The following is a 24364-nucleotide window of genomic DNA, read 5'->3' as shown; positions in this document are numbered from 1 at the left end:
ATCCCAAGTATTGTCATTTCAACATGTAACTAACAGAAAACTTGTTAATACGGTATTTTATCTTTTTTTTTGTACTAAGTCTTCAAAATCCTGTGTGGTTTTTGTACTTATAGTACATGCGAGTCTGGACTGGTCACATTTCAAGTGCTTAACAGCCACATGTGGTTAGCGGCTACCATACTGGACAGCTAGTGTGAGCTGCAAAAGGAATGATATCTTGCTCATTTTTGTATTCCCAGGTGCCTGATTTGTAATAAATGAATGTTAAATGAACGAATAGCTAGTGTTGATTGCTTACCATGTAAAAGGCACTGTGATAAGTCATATACATAACTGTTTATTCTTTTCCTTATCACCAAATGGTTGGTTGGCATTCAACGGCTACTTAACAGTCATTAAGTACTTAGGTAGTCTTGGGAAAGCCACTTAACTTCTTATGATCTCTTTGTGAAAGGAGAGAGGGGATAGGCAAAGTGACTCCTAAAACCAGTTTTAAAATAGTATGGATAGAGGCCAGCCTGGTGGTGCAGTGGTTAGGTTCGCACTTACTGCTTTTTGGCGGCCCTGGGTTCGCCGGTTCAGATCCCGGGTGCAGACATGGCACCGCTTGGCAAGCCATGCTGTGGTAGGTATCCCATATATAAAGTAGAGGAAGACGGGCATGGATGTTAGCTCAGGGCCAGTCTTCCTCAGCAAAAAGAGGAGGCTTGGCAGAAGTTAGCTCAGGGCTAATCTTCCTCAAAAAAGAAAATAAGTAAATAAATAAGTAAAAAAAATAAAATAGTGTGGATATAAATAAATGTAGAGGAAGAATAAGTTTTAGGGAACAATGTTGTGCAGTGGAAGGGCACATACTTTGGAATTAGACACATCCAGGTTAGAATTCACAACTCCACTACTCAGTTATGTGCTCTTAGGCAATTTAATTAGATTCTCCAATCTTCCACTTCCTTATCTGTAAAACGAAGACAGTAATACCTACCTTGTTGTGAGGTTTGGAAATAATATCTATAGTGTTTGGCGTATTAGTATATCTTTAAAAAATAGAAGATAGGCAGTATTATTGGTTCTGGGAAGTCTTTCACTCTTTTTTCTTTTCCTTAAGAATTAATAATCTTAAAGGTAAGCCTTTAGATAGGGCTTACAATGTGCCAGAAACTGTGGTAAGTGCTTTAAAATAATAACTCATTCAGCTTTATAGCACCCCTAGGAGGTAGGTGCTGCTATTGTTATTTCCTTTTACCCCCTGAGAAACTGAGGCACGGAGGGTAAATAACTTGTCCAGAGTCACACAGAGAATAAGTCGTGGTGCTGGGATTCCACAGGCAGGATTTCAGTTCTAGAGTCCGGACTCTCATCACTATACTCCATTCTTCTCAAGCCAACCACTGCCGAATTCATTAGGAAAAACCTGCAATTGGCTGCTCTAATCCATAATCATAATAGAGTGATTAAATGGCTTTTTTTTTTGTGTGAAGAAACTGTAATCCATTCATGTTCTCTGCTCTGGAGAATAAGTGACTAGGGACTGAGTCAAAGTTTTATTTTCTTACAGTCGCACCTTTGTACATACTGGCAATGTTTTTACATGGAGGTATGGTTCGCTGCCTGAGGTTCTCCACTCCCGGGCGTTTGTTTGCAAATATTTCTGGGAGGAGGTGTTTCCCTAGAAGCTCAAGGGTGTGCTGGTACTGATCTTAGAGACTTCAGTCACAGTTCTCAAAAAGCACCATCCAAAGAGCCAGAAATAGGAGAGTTAGAGTCTGTGGCTCGCACCTTGGACATGCTGTGATGTTGGAACCCAGAGGAGGAACAAGTGATTCTCATTTCTGGGCATCTGCAGCAGCTCTGTTCTGACTCATGTACAAAAGGAGTAAATCCCGAAAAAAGAAAAAGAAGAAAAGGAGCCAGGAAAAAGAAAAGAATAATCTCCAGGTCTCAGGGTTCTACTGAGTTATTACCACCAAGAAATGCGGTTCAAACACTGACAATGCCATCCACTAGAGAACGGCCAAACGACCCTCTCAGCAGATGTGGAAAGAAACTGGCTAGCAAGGTGGTTTCTTCTTTTCAGAATGATGCTTAGAAAATAGACAACAGATGATATTTACAGAAATGCTACAAATACTGTTCCTCTTCCTCCCAACACCTGTGAGCTAGGTAACACCAGAGACAGTTGAAAATGTGGAGGCAAAATTTTACCTCCATCTTCTCAGGGTTTTTCAGCTGGGCCTGAGAATTAAACTGATATAAGACAGATGAACCAGAGAAAAGTATACAAATTTACATGTTTTACATGATACAGGAGCTCTCATAAGAAAAGACTCAAAGAAATGGCAAAGCCTATAGGCCTTTACAATAGGTTGAACAAAGACAGGCAATTGTGGGAAAGTAACTAAACCATATGGGGAAGCTAAGGGAAAACAAGAATTATTTTAACAATCCTATTTATACAGGATTTTCTTGGCTTTGATTCCCCAATGAAGAAGGTTTCTTTTCTTCTCGTATAGGGAGAGCATCTTTCACACGGGAGCTCTTACCTCCGGTTTTCAGGAAGAAGAGGTCAGAATGCCCTCTTGCATCTACTGTTTTTAAAGTGCCTTTAGCTCAAAATAGTCCTTATACCAAAGTGGCATATTTTGGGGTGGCATATTCTGTCACCCTTCAAGAATGAGAAAGTCAGGAGTCAGGACACAGGGAATGATTTAGAAGAGCCAAGAACATAGCAGCTCCATCTTTGTCCCACCTCGATTAAGGCTGTTTAATAACTCAGGGTGAGATGATTCACCTCCAGACAAAAACTGAACTTGTTTCACAGATCTCTGAAACACTCAGAACAGATGCTGGGCATTAAGCTTCACCCTCCTTTTAGAGATGAGGAAATGAAGGCATATGGACCTGTGTGTCCATACTTGCTCAGACTGGCAACTGATGTATCAGTGGAAATGTTAGAAACTGGGCAGATTTTTTTTATGGTGAGGAAGATTGGCCCTGAGCTAACATCTGGGCCAATCTTCTTCTATTTTATGTGGGATGCGTCCACAGCATGGCTTGACCAGTGTGCTAGTTCCACAACCAGGATGTGAACCTGTGAACCCTAGGCTGCCAAAGCAGAGCACACGAACTTAATCACTATGCCACGGGGCTGGCCCCTTTATTTTGTTTATTTAATAAAAGGCTTTAAAAATATGTTTAAAGCAGACCAATTCTGGATGTCGTAATTGAGTATAGGGCAAAGCAGAGATTACCAACTGAATTGCAGAGAATAACTGCCTTCTCTAGAAATTTGGCTCTCTTGAGAAAAGTTGTCTGAAACTCTTTTCTACGCTATGAAAATGAGCACTACTGTTGCCTTCTACATAGTTGTGATGGGTTCTCCATCACAACTTCTACAAAGAAAGTTATGCTCCCTTTAGTTTCATCAACACAAATATTTTTAATGTGAAATAGTTACTTTTTTTCTTTTGAGGAAGATTAGCCCTGAGCTAACATTTGCCGCCAATCCTCTTTTTGCTGAGGAAGACTGGCCCTGAGCTAACATTGTGCCCATCTTCCTCTACTTTATATGTGGGATGCCTACCACAGCATGGCTTGCCAAGCAGTGCCATGTGCACACCCGGGATCCGAACCAGCGAACCCCAGGCTGCCAAAGCGGAATGTGCGAAGTTAACCGCTGTGCCACTGGGCCAGCCCCCGTGAAACAGTTACTTTTAAATATTCACACTCTCGCTTGTCATGAAATGTGTAAAGATAAAGCATGATGCAAGCAATTTTTAATTTCCATGAGTTCCATGAGGGACATATGGAAGATTCTGAGCTACTCATTGCAGTGAATATAAAGATGTACAGTCATGTGTTGCTTAATGATGGGATTAGGTTCTGAGAAATGTGTCATTAGCCAATTTCATCATTGTGCAAACATCATGGAGTGTACTGAAGGGGAACAAAATCTGCCACTCAAAAAAATGTCTCTTTAACATGAGGATAATTTTAGGCTGATTATTTTTCAGAAACAAAAGACTCAGAAAATTTTTCTTGTTACCTCCCCCTTAACTGCCTAAAAGAATTCAGATAAAAACCCTGTCTCAGGGAGCGAGCTATCACCTTAGCATCACATGAACTAGATGGCAGATAGGGAAGAACCTAGAAAAGCCTGTATGTTGAGCTCCCCTCTGTGTTTTTCCATGTCTGTGTGGCCAAACACTTGCTTTCCAATGTTTGCTTCTTTTCACCTACCTGTGAGTTGCCTTCCTTCTCTTTGAAGTCCCTGATTCTCCCCACCCCCAACATCTTCTTTTGTCTTTAGCTGAGGATGGTATTTAAGGTGATGGCTTTGGCCATTTTGGTGAGTTACTTGGTTTTCCTGGTTTTCTCCCATGTATACACGTTATTAAGCTTTTGTTTGTCTTTCTCCTGTTAATCTGTCTCACGCCAATTTAATTCTTGGGCCAGCCAGAAGAACTTAGTAGAGGAAAATTTCTTCCTCTCCTACAATACTTACACAAACCTAGATGGTACTACCACACACCTAGGCTATATGGTACCAATACTGCCACACACCTAGGCCATATGGTACCAATCTTACGGGACCACTGTTGAATATGTGCTCTGTTGTTGACCAAAACATCATTATGAGGTGCATGAGTGTATAAGGACAAGGCAAAATGACGTGATCTTGTTTTGGAAGAGGCAAATGTGGCATAGCAGAATGATTAGGGAGTTTGCCATCAAATTGACATAGATTTCAATCCCACTTCTGCCACCCAACAGCTATGTGACTTTGGGCCAGTTAGTTGGCTCATTAAGCCTCAATTTTCTCTTCTGTGAAATTCAGACACATAGATGAATATTTACATAAGACTGCTGTGAAGAACCTCGCCAGAACTGTGTTTAATAAGACATTGACAGAAAAATATGTAAGATGAGTTAGAAATTGATACATGCTATAAGAAAAGTGTTTACTCAGAGCAGGAAGAGGTATTATTTGCATAAAAAAATTAAAGCTTAACCTTGTTTTCTGCTTTTAAAGAAGTTATGAAATTCTGAGGGATTCATAAATATCTATAACTACATTATGTGTAGCATATGTATTTTTGGTGTTTATTCCTATCTATTTTCTTAGTAATGTATGGTATCTCTCTTTAGGTTGTAAACTATAATATCACATTTTGGGCTTGGTGTAACTTGCCTTCATTTACAGAACTATGTTTCTATAGCAAGGATAAAAACACATACAGGTGTTTCATATTTGAATAAAATTACAATGCAGTTGATTCCAATATATGGTAGCCGAATTTTCAGAGCTATTGTGGAAGAAAGATAGGAAAAGCACTTGAATGCATGATTACCTTTTCCCGTATTACTACAGTTTATAGGTTAGACCCCCAGCAAAATCCTTCAACGCCTTTTGTGAAGACTATTAACTACTAACTGTTTGTAGATATATGAATTCTTTGAATTCACTTAAGAATGATAGTGCACTCTGAGCCATACAGCATGCCCAACCTGTCCTCCTTATCTTGGAGAGTACCATCTCGGAGAGTGAACTGTTGTTTTAATTTTAAGTTCTCCTCCGGAAAGCACAGTGTGGGTTCTCTGCTGGAGACACATGCTGCATACTCATTGACTTGAATCAAATGAGATGACTTTATGCTCTTAATCCTCAAGTTATTTTTGAAAATCATAATGTACTCATTAAGCAATTACTTAATTTCTTCATGTGTTTTCCTCAGAACTAAGTATTAATTTATGTTTTTGTATTTATATATAGCTATTTAAAAAAATCAAGATATTTGCACGAAAATTTAAAAATTTGTCATGAAAGTATTCTCCAGAAATAGTGCCTAATTGCATATGGTTTGCTCATAAACCTCAGCAGTGGTTAACTTAGTTTGTGTCTTCTCAGAAGATGGCCCTAAATACCCCCGGCTGGGTTAGATCCTCTTTATATGTATATCCTCATCCTGCATTATAGTGGAATTATCTGTCTATGTCTGTCTCCCTGTTACACCCTATGCTCTGTGGAAGATACTGTCTTATCTAACTTTGTGTGCCTACTTCAGAGACGAGTACTTTAAACAAAGACATTTATCTGAACTGAACAACTTAACGAATAAATGAGTGAATATGAATCCTGTAATCTTTAACTGTTTTGCTGCTGCCCTTTCACAGGCTGGAATTTGGCCCAGAGTTCTTATGTTTCTTTTGGGGAGAATATTACTGACTCATTCTTCTTTTTTGAGGAAGATTAGCCCTGAGCTAACTACTGCCAATCCTCCTCTTTTTGCTGAGGAAGACTGGCCCTGAGCTAACATCCATGCCCATCTTCCTCTACTTTATATATGGGACGCCTACCACAGCATGCCTTTTGCCAAGCAGTGCCATGTCTGCACCCGGGATCCGAACCGGCAAACCCCAGGCAGACTAAGCGGAACATGTGCTCTTAACCTCTGCACCAATGGGCCCGCCCCGACTCATTCTTAAGAGTGTTTCACCTAAGCCTGGCATTTCATAACTCTCCTACTGTACTAAGTTCTAGGCCCACACACTTTGCCTAATCCGGTAGAACGCCTCATCCCTGAGGGTAAGTAGCTGTTGGCTTTGTGTACTGCGCCCTTCTCCAGGAATAACTGTACTTACTGCTGCATTAGGAGCTCCTCCAGGGCAGAAGCGACGGTATTCGAATTAAAAGTCCCTTGGGCTCAGAATTTAGGTTAGCCACAAGGTACGCAGCTCAGCAAACTTTGTAGTTTTCAACTGGGTGCAGTGCCATGGGTGCTTTTGTGCTCCTAAGAGGGACAGGCACCGAAACAAACTCCAAATGCTCAAAGAAAAAGCACTCTGCACCATCTCAGGTCACCTTTCAAGCATCAACCTGCGCGTGTTATTCACTGTGCCAGGAGCTTTCACTCATTTTTAACCCTCACAATCTTTTTTTTCTTCCTATGGTTTGTAGTTTTTGAATGATAGTTAAATCCTAGTGAGATTGTTTATACCGTGGGAGTCACAGGGAGCCTAAGGTTATGGTAATATTACAGTTATTCTCACAATCCTTTCATTATTTCAAAAATTGAGATATTATACAAAGTGTGTTGAGTGCACTAATATGAAGTGTACAGCTCGATGAATTTCTACATATGTACACACCTCTGTAATTACCACCCGTACCAAGAGACAGAGCCTTTCCAGCTCCCATTAGGTTCCCTTGTGTCCCTCCATCTCCCAGAGGTAACCATCATTCTAAGTTCTCTCATCATTGGTAAGTTTCGCATGAAATTTTTCTGGAGAAAGTTAAATGATTTGACCAACAGTCCTGCGGGGCTAGACCACACGCAGGCTCGGTTCCCTCCCTAATGGGCACCCCGCGGAGGTTCCAGGGATCCAGGGAGCGGCGGCTCCGCGCTCACTGACCTGAACCAGCCCCACCAAAAGGCGCTCCGGGCCCCACGTAGGCGATACGGAGCACGCCACAATGGCTGCCCCGGGCTCTCCCGCGCCGGCCTCGCCGCATTCTTCCCACCTTTCGAGCGGGTGCCCCTTCGGCACGACCGACAGCCGGGCGTGGCCCTGGGCGCCACCCGCCCGAACGTCAGCGGCCAGGGTGGGGGCGCTCCTGAACCCGGGATGTGGGGCGCGCGCCCATTGGCTGCACTTCCCTCGGCGGGCCGGCCGGCCGGCCGCAGCGCCCACCTCCCGGGCGTCTCTCGGGGCTCCCATTGGCGGTTCGCATCCCACCCGCGCCTGCTCCCGCCCCCCTCCCGCCAGGCTGGAGACCGCGTTGGGGGCGGGGGTGCTGAAGCCGGGAGGAGGGTGAGCGGTCCTCCCGGTGAGGGGGCACGAGACAGCCAATCAGGGCCGGACGTGGAAAAGAAGCGCCGCGCCAGCCAGTGACATCGCGAGGTCCGGGTCGGGGCCGGCTGACGCGAGTGAGGGTCGCAGCCAATGGGCGTGCCACTGTTCGTCCGCTCTTCATTAGCCGGTCGGGGGCGGTGGAAGAGCGAGTGAGGAGAGCGCGGCGGCGGCGGAGCCATCGTGGACGGCCGGGGGGAAAGCGAGGCCCGAGCCTCTGCGTCTAGGTGAGAGGCGGGGGCGCCGGGCGGAGAGGCCGGACCGCAGGCCCCTCCTCGCCTGGCCCGGGGGCCAGCGCGGGAGCCCCGGCGGCGGGGCAGGCCCAGGCGGGGGCGACCTCGGGCGCCCCTTCCCCGCCCCCACCCTCGGCCGCCCGAGCCGGGGCGCCCACCTCAGCCCGGTTGGTCTCTGCGCCCCTGGCCGGGCCGCCGCCCTCGGCAGGGCCGGCACCGCGAGTGGGGCTGCAGGGAGGAGCCTGGTTTGCAGCCGCGGAGCCCGGGAGCGCCGCCTGGGGTGGCGAGGCCGCTTCGAGGTGGCGAAGGTTGGGCGGGGTAGGTAACGGAGGAGCAGGCTCGTGTGCCCGAGGGTGGCCGCCAAGGGGGCCTGCGATTGAAGGATTCTGGGTCTGGGGGAGGAAATCAGTGATGGGAAAAGGATGATGCTCAGAAAAGCGTGCCCGGGGAGAAAGTGCGGAGTCCGGGAGTGGGGTTGGCTTCTTGGAAGTAGGCATTGGCGGGGTGGGGGTCAGTGGGAGTGGAGGGAGGACAGGCTTGGGTTTTGAAGGTTATGATCTCTGAGCAAATGGGGACACGTGGATCCGAAGTGAGAGGCACCTACTGCAAACGGCAGGTGAGAGGGGAAGGTTTTTAGGTGCGGTCTGGATGGAGGCTGATTAGAAGGCGTTAGGTGGCCAGTTAGGATAAAGTCTACGGAGAACAAACGGCGTAGGTTGAGCTATGATAGCTCAAGGGTATGGACCTTTTATGAGTAATTGAGCAAGAACAGCTGTTCGTTTTGGCAGGCACGGGAGAGCCGAATGTCTCAGGTAGGAGCTAGTCAGGCAGGTTCATTGGCTCATTCGCTCCTGATCCAGGGCCCGAACACTCAGACTGGTTAACTCTCACTGCTGAGACTGATGGTCGTGTGTCTCCCCGCCCCACCCCCGCCCCCATAGTTCGTCTCATTGTTTTGCCTCAGCAGCAAACTCACCCTCTCAGAAGTAATGACACAAGTATTGTTTGATTTGGATTGGATGGCAGTGAGGAATCACTTAATGTTTTATATTAAACAAAGTGGAATGCGTTGGCTTAAAGATAACGTTGGAAGATACAGAAAATGTGCCCTACGGGGAAGTTTCTCAGCTATCTTGTTGGGCATGTGTAGTGTAGCTTAAAAATGACGCGAGATTTCTTATAGTAACACAAGTGAGAATTAGCATATAAGTACAATCTTATAGGATCAACTATTTTGATGTGGTAGAGTTTGATTGTGTATCATGCTTGTTGAGAAATTTTTCAGCCTTAGGAAGAGTTTTGTAGCTAAATAGGTTCAAAATTCTTTTCACTTAGAGAAAGACATAGTATGTGTGTATCACTGCTGTTGCCTTTTTGGAATTTTTATTTATGGGGTGTGGGTAGAGGTTGGGGCCAGAGAAGAAGGAATAGGGGAAAAAGTGGCCGCCTGCCGCATTTCCAGTGGCTTTAAATGGGAGGAAGTATAGACAGTGAGGTGTACTTTCTGCTTGAAGGTAGGGTGAAAGGGTTGTGAAGAGTTAAACACTTCTCGACAAACATAAGATAGTATAGTGTCACGGACAGAAACCAAAGAGGGCATTTATTGTATAGGATGTTTGCTTATTAACTAGATCAATAAAGCATTGTATCGAATGGCTCATTCTTTAGGACATAGAAATGATTTTGTGGAAGTAATTTCTTGGTAATGCTATTCACTGATCACATTTTACCCTTAGTATAACAGAATACCTCAGTGCTGAGATGCTGAGGCAACTGGGAACAGAGAAGTAATCTGAGTGGTGTGGAGTTAATCAGGGAAGGTTTCCTGGAAGAGGTGAGTTTTGAGCCATTTTTTGAGCTAGGAGTTAGGATATGGGTTACTGGAAAACATGAGGATGAGGTTCCAGTAGTTTGGACATGCTATTGACAACTGTGGGCAAGAGTGACAAATTAAAAATGGTTTTTAGGGAGGATTGAAGATTCAAATCAAGATTTAACGGTGTAGAAATCAACTAAACCTGTTATTGTAGCTTAGTTGATAAATGATGGTTCCACATGGTGGCTAGGAGAGAAGAATTAGAATAGTTGGTGATGGATAGGAGATAGGTAGTAAAGGGAAGCACAAAAATATTTTTTGATAGTTATGATAAGAGAATATGGTGAAAGTTTTTAAGTTGGGTTGTTGAGAGGTAGATTTGGTGTTGAACCGTATATGATAATCAGCAACATTTTTTGAGTTCCGCATTAGATTATGTTGTTAATAATAGCAAAATTTATTGGGTGCAACTTAGTGTGAGACACTGTTTTGAGCTTTCTAAGCATCATCTTCCTTTTTCATTGTCCCTATTTTATAGATAGGGAACTGAGATTCAGAAAGATTTAATTTGCCCAGGGTCACCCATCTAGTGAGTAGCAGGTCAAAATTGGCAAAGCCAATCAGTAAATGTTAATTGAGCATCTGCTTCATGCCTGGCACTTTTGTTGAGTGCTAGAGATTTAAAGTTGACAAGCCAGTCCAAAGATTAGGCCTGAGCCTTTTTTTTTTTTTTAATTTCTGGTGCACATTTTTAGTTTTCAAAAGTTCTTTTTTGTTATTTGAATGTTCCTATTTTATAGTATCCTGTTGTTTTATTTTATTATTTTTTTGTTTTATTCAAGTATTGAGTCATTTTTTTAGATTGTCAAGAGTTAACAGAAGAGAGCCAGTGAAGAAAGAGAAAAAGATTAATTGGAGAGACTTTTGTAGACACTGAGAAATATACTGTTTAGGGAAACTTCAGATAGAGTTTTAAGAAAGAGGAAGTGGTCAGCAGCAAAATATGTAGCTGAGAGAACAAAGATTGAGAAGAACTCCTGAGTTGAGTAAGGAAAAGAGTAATGTAAATTTAGTCTCAAGAAAGCCAGAATGAAGATATTAAGATATAGGCTGGTATTTAATCATGTTTAGTGGCAAGTGCTCTATATAAATTTAAATTTTGGTATGATCACAGTTATGGTCAAATTCTTAGGAAAGATGTAGGAATGTCCCCTTGTAATATTTTAATTTTGGGCTGATAAGATCATGGTTGGTTTAAAAATGCTTGTACTTTTTGTATTTTCCCAAGTTTAAAAACACAAACATTATAGTTAGTGGAGAAAAATCACTCAACTGAAATGAGTTTATAGTGTGGGTGGGCTAGTCTGTACTATGTTTGAGGTAGGAGAAAAGACAGTCTTATTTCAGTACCTACTGTAGATCAGCCACTTTGAAGGGCACATACCCATCTTGGAAATGACTGGGTTGTTACTGGCGGAAGCATCATGAAACTGTATATCCTGAAAAATGGTATTTGCTTAATCTGAGGGGTCAGGCTACTAAAGCACCCTGAATTGAGGAGATACGGTTTTGGCTCTCCTGAATGTTATTTTCTTAGAGTGTAATAAATGAATTCAATAAAAAAAAAAAAAGCCCACTCATACAATTGAGTCATTTTAACTGTCTTTTGGCCTTCCATCCTTTCCTCTTCCCACACATTAGTTCTATAGTTCCTCTCTTCGTTAGGTTTGTAAAGGGTTAAGATGATATGAAAGTCCTGAATTTACATGTAACTAATACTTAACTTAAACACTTAACATTCCTCATTGTTTTCTGTTTCCAATTTGAAGAAGAAAAGAGACAAATTTCAAGAAGCTTTTCTTATCAAATAATTATTTCAAAGCAAACTAGTAGGATTTGCCCTAGAAGCATTTTAGATTTATTCCAATCTCTAAAATGGAGACAGAGGAATCTTGTGGGTCAAGAGTGGAACTTAGTGTTTAGTTTAATTTCATTTGGTCCATAGGGATTGTGAGAAGAAACTTAATGTTTCATCTAGGCACTGTACTATGTTCCTTAAATAAATGATCACGTTTAATTCTTATATAGGGGCTGGCCCCGTGCCGTGGTAGTTAAGCCCATGTGCTCGCCGGCCCAGGGTTTCATGCATTTGGATCCTAGGTGCAGACCTGCATACTGCTCATCAAGCCATGCTGTGCCAGTATCCCACATATAAAATAGAGGAAGATTGGCAACAGATGTTAGCTCAGGGCCAATCTTCCTCACCAAAAAAAATAAAAAATGAAAAAATAAAAATTTCCATACAGTTCTCTAAGGTAGATATCCCATTTTACAGATGAAGAGCCTGAGGCTCAGACAATGAAGCTTAGTAACTTTCCAGAGCTGAGGGAGCTAAGTGGCGGAACTGAGATTCAACCCTTGCTTTGTCTAACTCCAAAACTCATGCATGTGAGACAAATGGCAAGAAGGACTTGTTTTTATTATTACCTACGATTGAAAAAAATGCCCAGGCTGGCCCTGTGGCCGAGTGATTAAGTTCGAGTGCTCCGCTTTGGCAGCCCAGGGTTTCGCCAGTTTGGATCCTGGGTGTGGACATGGCACCACTCGTCAAGCCATGCTGAGGCAGGGTCCCACATGCCATAACTAGAAGGACCCACAACTAAAAATATACAACTATGTACCTGGGGGGCTTGGGGAGAAAAAGGAACAATAAAGTCTTTAAAAAAAAAAAATGCCACCTAACCTTCGATATTTAGTAACTCTTTGTTACCATAGAAGATAAGACTCTGGCTGTGTGTGTGGTGCCTTGTGACTCTGGCTCTTAAATGATAGGGTTTTTGTGGGTCTTATAGGATACACTATATTACATTTAGAGGTGTCTGTTTTCCATTTTAGTAATTTTTGAAATGAAGATGTATTTTACGGTCTATTTTAAAATGTTTATGAAATGGTACTGTCTTACAGTCACGTGTCTTAGAACTGAGAAAGTGTGGTATGTGCATGTAGTCTTCACGTGTAACTGAGCAGTTTGCTGTGTGCATTTTCTTCCATCTCCCCCGTTTACTTAGCCTGTTACTTCCTTTTTTTAGTATAGTATAATACAGAATTGAAGTATATATTGATAACAAAATAGCCATTCACTTTAGCTAGTGAATATTATGGTGTAGAAGAAAATATTTAGCTGTAGAAAATTCGCATGGCACTGTTAATCATCAGATCTGAGTTTTAATTTTGGTTTTGCTTCAACTTGATGTGTGGCTGGAGGCAAGTCACTTCTCTCTGAGCTTTAGTTTCCTCATCTGTAGAATGAAGTAGGGAGGGGACCTTTAGGCCTGTCTAGCTTGAACAAACTATATGCCCTGTTTCTAATTAAAAACGTGGATGTCTTAGATTCCTTTGCTAAGGGGCTGGCCCCATGGTTGAGTTGTTAAGTTTGCGTGCTCTGCTTCGGTGGCCCAGGGTTTTGCTGGTTCAGATCCTGGGTACAGACATGGCACTGCTCATCAGCCCATGCTGAGGTGGCGTCCCACATAGCACAACCAGAGGCATTCACAACTAGAATATACAACTATATACTGGGGGGGGGGGCTTTGGGGAGAAGAAGAAGAAGAAAAATCAATAACTGTATTTATTGCTTTTTACTATTTTTTTCTTGTCTCCCTGTCTTCTCTTCCTACCCTTTTTTTCATGAATTCTTGAGGGTACTGTCAGATTCTTAATTAATTAGATAAGATTTTTTTTTTTTTTGAGGAAGATTAGCCCTGAGCTAACTGCTGCCAATCCTCTTTTTGCTGAGGAAGACTGGCCCTGAGCTAACATCCATGCCCATCTTTCTCTGCTTTATATGTGGGTCGCCTACCACAGCATGGCTTTTGCCAAGCAGTGCCGTGTCTGCACCCAGGATCTGAACCAGCGAACCCCAGGTTGCCGAGAAGCAGAACGTGCGAACTTAACTGCTGTGCCACTGGGCTGGCCCTGAAGATGAATTATTTTTGATATCCTCATTTACCAAGACAGAATATCTGAGAATGTGGGTACCTAGTAAATAGTTAATGAATGAATAAATATATGTTTTATCTGAGTTAATAAATCATTTAAATAAAATACCATCAAAAAACTGTTGAAGTTTCATTGAAAAGTAGTTCTGTGTAAAGATTGAAATGTGTTGAGTAAATTTGTCTGCTCTTTACTGGGAACATGTACAAAGAAGGAAACTACTGGGTCTGTCTTTAAGAAGCTCTCTGTTCTAGAAGGAAAGGCAAAGTTCTTTAAACTGTATTATAGGAAATTGCCAATATAAAAAATACAATAATATACATATCACCAACTTTAAAAATACAATAACATATGTATAACCAACTTTAACAGTTTCAATTTGTGGTCAATCTTGTTTGATCTGTACCTCCACCCACTTCTGCTCCCCCCCCCCTTTTTTTTATTTTGAAGCAAATCCCTAGACATTTTTAGCAATTATTACCATTGTTAAAGAGAAAACCACAGGCCCAAAATGGCGTCACTGGTGCTGAAGCCCATGATACCAAACCTAGATTTCATACCTAACCTAATTGCAGTTACCCAGAAATGTAATCTTAATCAACCAGTCTGGAATTTTCTGGTCAGTACCAATGAGATAATCTGTCACGTGGGTCCTCTGGGCCCTCTGCTTCCTCTCCAGAGGAGGAAGAGGCAATCTGCATGATAAAACCCTTTCTGGGCCCTTCCCCCCAAACAGCAGGTCTGGCTCACAATAACCTTTTCTTTTCTCATAGCTTCTTTGCCTCACCCTCCCTCCTATAAAAACCTTCCATTTTGTGTATATCCTCTGGGAGTGCCTCTGCTTGCTAGGTAAGATGCTGCCTGATTCATGAATAGTTGAGTAAAGTCAATTAGATCTTCGAATTTACTGCTTGGATTTTTGTTTTTAACACTATACAGTGTTAGTGTCACAATAGACATGCTAATCTAAGTGAAATGGAAATTTGTTCGTATAAGTATATTTTGAGACTTGTATTTTTATACTGTGCTGGGCGAGAGAAATTAGATATAATAATCGGTAGGGTGGGGATAATGTAACTGGGGAGATTGAATATACATGTATAAAACAGAATGTAGCAATGCGAGATCCTATGCCAGAATTGGCGACAGAGATTCTAAGTGGAAAATGACATTATTTCTGAATGAAAGTAGGATTTAGGCAAGGAGAGAAAACATTTAGGGGGTAAGATGAGGATGATCACATGGAGAAAACATGCAGTTAGAAAAATCTAACTTTAGCTTCAAAGAAAAAGTTTTGTCTAAATCTGTATCTCTCTATATCTTTTAGACCTCTACAAGATGTTATTGACATAGTGTAGATCTTACATCAGTACTTGAAAAAAGGCAGTTCCTGTATTCAAATTGGGACACACTACTTTGTAGTAGGACACTTTGTGTCCATGGTGAATTATTTGACACATTCCTTTAAAAAGGCTTCTGAATATCTTAGTTCCACATGTATTAATAGATCCATTTTGTCTAGAATGTTTGTGTGTGCCATCAGCTTTCAAGTATAATCATTTTGAGATTTTAAATGGTGGCATGTCTGTGTGTGTGTGTGTGTGTTTGATAACTATTTGACAATTTTAAGACTACTTTGAAATATCTAGTTTACCTCATTCTTGACTTTGGAATTTTTGCCAGAAATGTTGGCATGACAGTCATGTGAGAAATCCTTCTTGAATTTACAGAATTCTTACCATTATACCTTATTGTTTTGGAGTATTAAATACTTTGAAGTATTAACTGAGAAATAAATCTTAAAATATATTCCATAATGCAGAGATTCTTACTCAGAGGTCGTGAACCTCTTTTAGCATCTCCTCAGAGCTTTGTGCTATCTCCTCAGAAAAATGTTCATCACACTTAGTTTTTCATGTAATTTCTGGGGGGTAATAAGACTCTCAGGACCCATTCATATATCCTTGGGGTTCTATGGATTCTGGTTTAATAATCCATTCTTTAATGTATTGGCAGAAAGCATACTACTAAAATTCAACTCAAATTTATTTGTTCACCTTTTACAAACAAATGGCTTTTTTTTTCTTTTGAGGAAGATCAGCCCTGAGCTAACATCTATTGACAATCCTCCTCTTTTTGCTGAGGAAGACTGGCCCTGAGCTAACATCTGTGCCCATCTTCCTTTACTTTATATGTGGGATACCTGCCACAGCATGGCTTTGATGAGCAGTGCCGTGTCCATACCTGGGATCCGACCCAGCGGACGCTGGGCTGCCGGAGTGGAACTTGCAAACTTAACCGCTGTGCCACTGGGCCAGCCCCTCATTTTCATTATTGAGTGACAAAATTATAAAACTCATTATGCAAATACCTAATTAAAAAAATAGGCCAATTCTTAATTGGTTTATTGGGGAAAAACAAGCTGTAGCCAGTTTAATAAGTATGTAGGAATGGATTTTACCAAAGATTTTGGAATAAATGTGTGGTACTTTGTATAATGGCTGCTGTCCATCCTGAATTAACAGGAAGTAGAATATATGACTTACGAATGAATAAATGTGTAAATACTATTTTTTTCAGAGGTAAAGGAAAAAACTTCTTTGAGCCATCTTGCCCCTACGTAGTTAAGATCCGTGGAGTGTTAACCTAAAAATAGCCAAAATGAGAGGGAGAAAGGCGTTTTTTGGAGGTCAAAAATTTGGCAATTTGGGGAGCATTGATTCAGGTAGAAACCCAAATACTGTCTGATTACAGGAGAGGGGCTCAAGGTTTTTATGGGAAAAAAGGAGGAAGATGAAGTAAGTTGCATTAAAGAAGAGTTCATTGGTGCCAGATGAGGTAAGGCTAGATTTGTACTTCTTTGATTGGTTAGTAATTTGATCATCAGCAAAGTCCAGTTTCATCAGTCCGTATAAACAGTATTCTTGTCTTTACTGAGTTCTTGAAATTTCGGTGATTTGGTCCAGTTTGAAAGATAAAGAAAACAAGATGTGCAAGGCAGTTCCTCTGAAATGGCAGCTCCAGCTCTGTTTTAATATGGCTCCATTCATCTCATCTCTCACAGGAGGAAAGGATCTGTTAAAGTATTTGAGTGGGGCTGGACCCATGGCGTAGTGGTTAAGTTCATGTGCTCTGCTTCAGCAGCCCGGGGTTCGTTGGTTCGGATCCTGGGCGCAGACCTAGCACTGTTTATCAAGCCGTCCTTTGGCAGGCGTCCCACATATAAGTAGAGGAAGGCACAGATGTTTGCTCAGGGCCAATCTTTGTCAGTGGAAAGAGGACGATTGGCAGTGGATGTTAACTCAGGGCTAATCTTTCTCAAAAAAATATATATTTTGAGGTTCACATTTGTGTTAAAATAACTGTGATACAGGGGCTTAGTGATACAGGGGCTTGCAAACGTGTATTGGACTCACAAACGATTGATTCTCAGTGGAACCCTATCATGTGGTTATCATCCATCTAGTTCGAAGGATGGTCTTAATAAGTTTCTTATAAATATGTGGTTTTAAAAACCTGTGGATTGCACCTAAAATGTAATCATGATAATGGTTGTTATCATTAGCAGAGTCCTTAGGAGATGGGAACACGTGAATTAGCTGCTTATGGGATATTTGACTCCGGAGCAGTGTGTAGGCTGTTTGAAGATCACTTAATATTAGGTATATTGCTTTAAAGTGATAACCCTCTGACCTATTGGAGTTAATAATTTTCTGAGTACCTAATGTACTACTAGGAAACAACTCATTCTAATATGTAGAAATAGATACACAGACTTTGAGAGCGAGGAGAGGATTTAAACATCAGTCATCTTGCCGCCCCTTCAGTGAATTTCACGGAAGATCACAACAGTTACTTGACTTGCCCAAGGTCAGGTGGTTAGTGGCAGTCCCGACGGTGTAGTTATTCATTACTCTGCCTGATTTTTGCTAAGTCTCTTGGGCTTATTTATTTTGGCTGTCTTTTCTTTCTGGATCTCAGTTTCTGGAGAAGAAAGTAGCTCAATACTAGAGTTTTTATTTAGCATTGTGACTTTGATTCTCAAGTGATAAATTGGCTAAAAGTTCCCTGAATTTTTATACTCTAATGTTTTTACTTTGCTATTCATGTTTTCACCCCATCTTTAGCACAATAACCCATGATTACAAAGCTCTTTGGAGTAGGCTTCTTAGGAGGTTAGGCAGTTTCGCACCTGGAAACAGATGCTAAGAATTGAAAAAGTCATTAAACACTTCCCTTATGTTTTCCATACCTTTCTGGGCTGATCCCTACCTGTCAGCATTTAGTTGCAAGCTGTCTTTGAACCTGGCAAAGGTTTTTTTTTTAATTATTTTTTATCTTTCCTTTTTCTCCCCAAAACCCCCCAGTACCTAGTTGTATATTTTAGTTGTGTGTCCTTCTAGTTGTGGCATGTGGGACGCCACCTCAGCGTGGTCTGATGAGCGGTGCCATGTCTGCACCCAGGATCTGAACCGGTGAAACCCTGGGCCGCCAAAGTGGAGTGCGTGAACTTAACCACTCCGCCATGGGGCCAGCCCCCCTTGCAAAGTTTTAAAGATAAACTGGGAAAAGATTCTTTTGGGGGGGGTATTATTATGAGATTTAGTGGATTTAAGACATTCCTGAAGGCTTCGGACTCAAAGCTAGAGACTGGAAGGATCGTTGATGGCCAAGTTCAGATAAGTTGTTATTACTTCCATGAGGGCCCTTATTCCAAGTCCTTAGGCCGCATTTAGTTGGTGTAGTCCTGGTGGCCAGGAAGAAGACCTGCCCCTTAGTGATTTGTTAAGCAGATGTTGGTTAGAACAGTGACTTAGAACAGTGACTCTCAAGCTGTTTTAATCGCGGCCCTTTAGCTAGGTCATTATTTTTTCTTTAATTTTTTTAAAGATTGGCTCCTGAGCTAACAACTGTTGCCAATCTTATTCTTCTTCCTTTCTTTTTTTTCTCCTGCTGCTTCTCGAATCCCCCCAGTTCATAGCTGCATATTCTAGTTGTGAATCCTTCTAATTGTGGCATGTGGGACGCAGCCTCAGCATGGCCTGATGAGCGGTGGCATGTCCGTGCCCAGGATTCTAACTAGCGAAACCCTGGGCCGCCGAAGCAGAGCACGCGAACTCAGCCACTCAGCCTTGGGGCCAGCCCCTAGGTCATTCTTTGGTTCAATAATAACTTTCTTGTGGAATAAGAACAACTCATTGTTAAGGTACAAGCATTTTTTAGGGAGAGGGGCTTTCTACAGCAATTGTTACTGAACCAGTTACGTTTTGCCTACTGCGCGAAATGCCAATCACCAAGACAGACAAATTTGCAGCAGAGAAAGGGTTTCTTTACAAGCCAGCCAAGCGGGGAGATAGGAGACCAAATCTCAAATCTGTACCCCTGGCCCACCCCCGAGAATGGGGATTAGGGCTATTTATGGAATAAATGGGGCAGGGTGGTCTGAAGTGTGGGGATGAATGATCGAAGGTAAGGAAGTGAGGTAATTGATGATCCGTCCAAGTGTAGTCAGGCTTCATGGCTCTTCATAGGCCACGTGTTCACAAAATGGTGATGTTAGCAATATCTGAGGGTGGAGTTTTCAGCCCCCTGATATCAAAGGGTCACCTTTTGGTCATCTGCACGGCCCAGTTGATGAGTCAGTGGTATTAACTGGTCAGAACTGGAAAAGGAGTCCAACTCTCAGTTCCTGAAACACTTAAGCACCCGTTACCGTGGTGACCCAGGCCACAGAGATGCTCTCTAAGGGGTGGGCTCCAGTAATGCATTATCTAAGTACTTTTGCAAACAGCTACCTGAATATAGTTAAAGCAAGTTGGCCCCTGGTTTCCCAGTTAGGGATATGCATGGTTCCTAATTGAATCACAGAAAATAAAGTCTAGACTAGTTAAAAAACTAGGCCTCAAATCTTAGTGATGCAATTGTGTAATACATTCTGCAGGTTCAGTAAAACAACTAAAACTAAAATGAGAATAATGAAGCTCATCTAATGGTAATTTTTAATTAAAAGTAAGAATAATGATAATTGAAAACCGTGACCAGCTAAAGACAACACAAATTCACTGACGGGGAGTGTCCCTCTTGAAAATTACAGAATTCCAGCTTTCGAGTGTGCACATGTGGTAGGAGCTTCGCAGCATAGCGAGTTGCAGCAACTAGTTATTAATTATATACAAATTGAAGTCTTTGGTACATTCTAATAATAACATGCTCATTTTTGCAAGATTAATAACTGGCTTAGTATTTTATTCATAAGTAGCCTTATGGATCAAAGGAACATCATGCTTTCTCAATCATTTGTGGTCCATGGGAAGTTTGGCCCATTTTTGGACAGTTAGAAGGTAAGGAGTTTTTCAGGAGCATTGTTTCCCTAGCTGTTTTGGGAAATTTGTGAAGGGCTGGGCTTGAATGGAGTTCAATGAGCCTCTTTACCTCAGGCCAGTTTGTGGTTTTTGATATGCTAATATACTGTATTGATCCTGGTTGGGGATGAAGTAGTTTTCCAGCCCCATTTACCAGGATTCGGAAAATGCTGACTTGGAGGACTGGAACCTGTTTTTAGGTTGTGCCTTGAGAACAGATTCAGAAGGTGCGTAAGAAAGTGACACGAGAAACAGGAAATACAGCAGGAACTTCAGAGCACTTTCTTGCTGCTAAGTATTGCAAGTCGTTTGCTGTAGTGATCAGATGAGTCTAAACTGCTTCTAAGCAGAGTCTGAACTACTTCTCTGACCACTGGGATACCTCGTTCTCCCAGCTTGTTTTGAAAGGTAACGAGTCTTCATGAGTAGGATTTGGTAGTTTTAAATTGGACTGTACAAGATACATAATTAGTAATCTGCATGAGTCACTTTTTGGGTAAACTTGTGGGTAGTCTACACGTAGTATTCAGGGTAAATATGGTACCTTTTCCTGTTAACATCAATTTTACTGAGTAGTTTGAAATTTTTTTTTTTTAAAGATTGGCAGCTGAGCTAACATCTGTTGCCAGTCTTTTGTTTTTTTCTTCTTCCACAAGCCTGCTGGTACATAGTTGTAAATTCTAATTGCAGGTCCTTCCAGTTCTGCTGTGTGGGACGCCACCTCAGCCTGGCTTGAGAAACCGTGCTAGGTCCTCACCCAGGATCCAAACCCGCAAAACCCTGGGCCCCCAAAGTGGAGCGTGCGAACTTAACCACTCGGCCACGGGGGCAGCCCCTGAAACATTTTTATATTAATCCTTAGATATATTATGGTGTAAAACACAAAACTTTCATGAATTTTTAAGCAAAATGGGATTTAGTACACTTAAAATACTAGTTTGACTTTGTATATTGGAATATTTTATTTCACTTTTCTGAGTCTGAAAGTATTAGGAGAAAAATTCCATGTCTTAACATGAAAACATTTTTGTTAACGTAAGGAGAGACTATAGCACAATAGTTTATCTAAAAAAGAATCATGTGTGACTTGTGGAAATTACTTTGTTAAATTGTTTTCCCTCAGAATGGAATCGAATACTTGTTTTCTCAACAGTGGAATGGTTTATTACCAAACTGTGTGTAACGAGAGCACAGCCCTTCTGTAGGCTTTACGGTAGAGAAGTCACCCAACTCGTGCAGGCCTTAAGGATGGAAACAGAAACAAAGGGAAATGGATATTGCTGAAAAATACAAGTTTCCTTGCCAGCAGATTGTAATTGTAATGCTGTAGAATTGACATTTTCTCTCTGACTGAGTAGAACTTGACTTTTTAATATGTCTTTGTGTTTGACTTTTACATATGAGACTGATTTTTCTTGTTATCTAATGTTTTCCAGGATAGTGAGGCCCTAAGGCATTTTAACTCTTGCCAAAGTGCCATGCTCACAGAGCACCATTAGTGTACAAAATAGTTGTATATTGCCCTAAGAACTAATGAACCTGTTGAGATTCCTTACCACCAGGAAGTACCTTGGACATTGAGGAAAGTAGGATACAGAGAGTTAAATATTGGTATATCAGTGTCTGTGTGGGCAAACAGAGTGGCCATTATATCTACTTCAATGAGTGCTTACAATAGGGTTGGACACTGGCATCTTTTATTGAAAAAAGAGATGTTAACCAAGATGCTACAGCCATTCTTTTGTTTGTGGAAAAATGCCTTAATAAGCCTTACTTTTTGAAAAAGGAAAAAGGAACCCACTATTCTTACCAGCACAGCTACAGTAAATAGTTTGTACATTTTGAGTTTGCGTTTTGACCCTTTAATTGTTGCTTACAGCTTTCTTTCAGAGGAGGTTTTATTTTATGTTGTCTTAATCAAAACACTAAATAAAGGTTCCAGAGTTACTAAAATATAGTAGGAAAGACATTAGACCAGTGGTTCCCATCTGTCTCCAGATGGCATCTGTAAGGTGAGGCCTCTTCATAGCCTGACTAAAATAAGTTGGCTTGCTTTTGGCTAGAACTGTGTCAACTCCAAGTGGTAACTTACTGGTTAGAAGTTCACAGTTAAGTGAACATGGGAAAATGAAATTTTTTATTCAGTAAATGAGGTTATTTGGTAGACAAAGTATTTCAAAGTAGGAGGCTCGTGGGGCCGTATTTTTTAAAGTTTGAGGTGGGTAAAGAAAAGTGTAGTGAGGAACAACTCTTTGTTGTCCCCTATCCTCATGAAATAGGTCCCACATGGATTAAATGGTTGACAGTCTCAGGAGTAATAAGCAGTTACTTCATTGTGATCTTTGTGGCAGATTGTGTTTTTTAAAGATAGTAGTAATGATATCTCCCATCTCACGTATTCTTTCAGGGTGACTTTGACTCTTCTCTCATCCCGAGGTGGGGTTCGTGTCCCCTCTCCTTGAATTTGGGTGGTCTTGTGAATCGCTTGTAACCAATAAAATGCGACAGAAGTTATACTGTGTGACTTTCAAGGCGAGGTCAGAAAAGGTGGGAGAGCTTCTGCCTAGCTCACTGGGATACTGCTCTTGGAGCCTTTAGCAGCTTTGTAAGCACTCTAGCCTGAGATTGCCGTGCTGCAAGGAAGCTCCAACTACCTCATGTGGCGAGACCATGGGAAGAGGATCTAAGATGAGGAGCTAGAACTGTTCAGCTAGAGATGTTTACTCAAGCCCTTCCCAAATTCCTAACTCACAGATATTGTGAGAGAGGATAAAAGGATTATGGTTGTTTTAAGACACTAAGTTTTAGAGTTATTGTCTTACATAGCAATAGATAATTACAACACTTCTTTGCCTGAATCTGCTACCGTATACTGAGATTTGACAACGTGCAGATGTACAGTCAGGAATACACTCCCAATGATTTGTTCTGGGATCCGAACATTAGCCTTATTTTGATCTTTTACCTTTGATATATAAAATTTTTTTCTACCATCCCTTCCTACAATCATTTGGAAAAGCCATTCCTTCCTTAAGAATTAGGTAGAGTGTATTTTGATAACTGAGACTGTTGTGTGTGTTGGAAAGTGTCCATGATATGTTTATTATGGCATGAGAGGATATGCATCATCTTTAGAAGGCCTTCTGCTCTCTACCTTCATTTTAGTTACTATGATATTTGTCCTTCTGTTAGCTTGCTAGGGTTGCTGTAACAAATTACCACAAACTGGATGGCTTAAACAATGGAAATTTATTGTCTCACGGTTGGGGAGGCTAGAAGTCTGAAACCCATCCTCCCTGTGAAACCTATAAGGGAATCCTTCCTTGCCTCTTCCTAGGTTTGTTTTTCCTAAGGAAGATTAGCCCCTCACATCTGTTGCTTGTCTTTTTTTTTTTTTTTTGCTTGAGGAAGATTAGCCCTGAGCTAACATCTGTGCTAGTCTTCCTGCATCCACTTTTTATATGTGGGTCACTGCCACAGCATGGTGACAAGTGGTGTAGGTCCACGCCCAAGATCTGAACCCACGAACCCTGGCTGCTGAAATGGAGCACTTTGAACTTAACCATTCTGCCATGGGGCTGGTCCCTCTCCCTAGCTTTTTTGTTGGTAATTTTGGCATTCCTTGGCTTGTAGCTGTGTAACTCCAACTCCAGTCTCTGCTTTTGTTGTCACATGGAGTTCTCCCTGTGTGTCTCTGTGTCTTCACATGGCCCTCTTCTTATAAGGACACCAGTGATAATTGGATTAGAGACCCACTCTGTTACAGTGTGACATCAATTACCTTAACTAATTACATCTTCAATGACCTTATTTCCAAATAAGTTCCCACTCTGAGGTTCTGGAAGTTAGGATTTCAGCATATCTTTTTAGGGGGAACACAGTTCAATCCGTAACAGGCCTCAAGGGAGAGTGGTATAATTATGTTTTAACCATTTACATATGTTTACTTCACTTTAAATTTGAATGGGGTTTTTAATCAGTACCCATGAAATTCTTTTTTTTTTTTTTTTTTGAGGAAGATCAGCCCTGAGCTAACCTCCGCCTCTAATCCTCCTCTTTTTTGCTGAGGAATATTGGCCCTGAGCTAACATCTGTGCCAGTCTTCCTCT

General features: G+C 41.6%; 1 protein-coding gene across 3 annotated transcripts in view; it reads left to right on the top strand.

Annotated features, from left to right (window-relative positions):
* The first annotated feature begins 7941 nt into the window (after window positions 1-7941).
* The window catches only part of FAR1 (fatty acyl-CoA reductase 1), a 75326-nt gene continuing 58903 nt past the window's right edge, over window positions 7942-24364 (top strand). Inside the window, exon 1 of one of the 3 annotated variants that reach the window (XM_046685956.1) lies at window positions 7942-8075. The gene's annotated coding sequence lies outside the window, so the exon portion shown is untranslated. The remainder of the gene's footprint in view (window positions 8076-24364) is intronic. The other 2 variants (XM_046685954.1, XM_046685953.1) reach the window with 2 other exon arrangements.

The sequence above is a fragment of the Equus quagga genome, chromosome 14, assembly GCF_021613505.1.
Source record: "Equus quagga isolate Etosha38 chromosome 14, UCLA_HA_Equagga_1.0, whole genome shotgun sequence".
NCBI lineage: Eukaryota > Metazoa > Chordata > Mammalia > Perissodactyla > Equidae > Equus > Equus quagga.
This window is presented reverse-complemented; position numbering and strand designations above follow the sequence as displayed.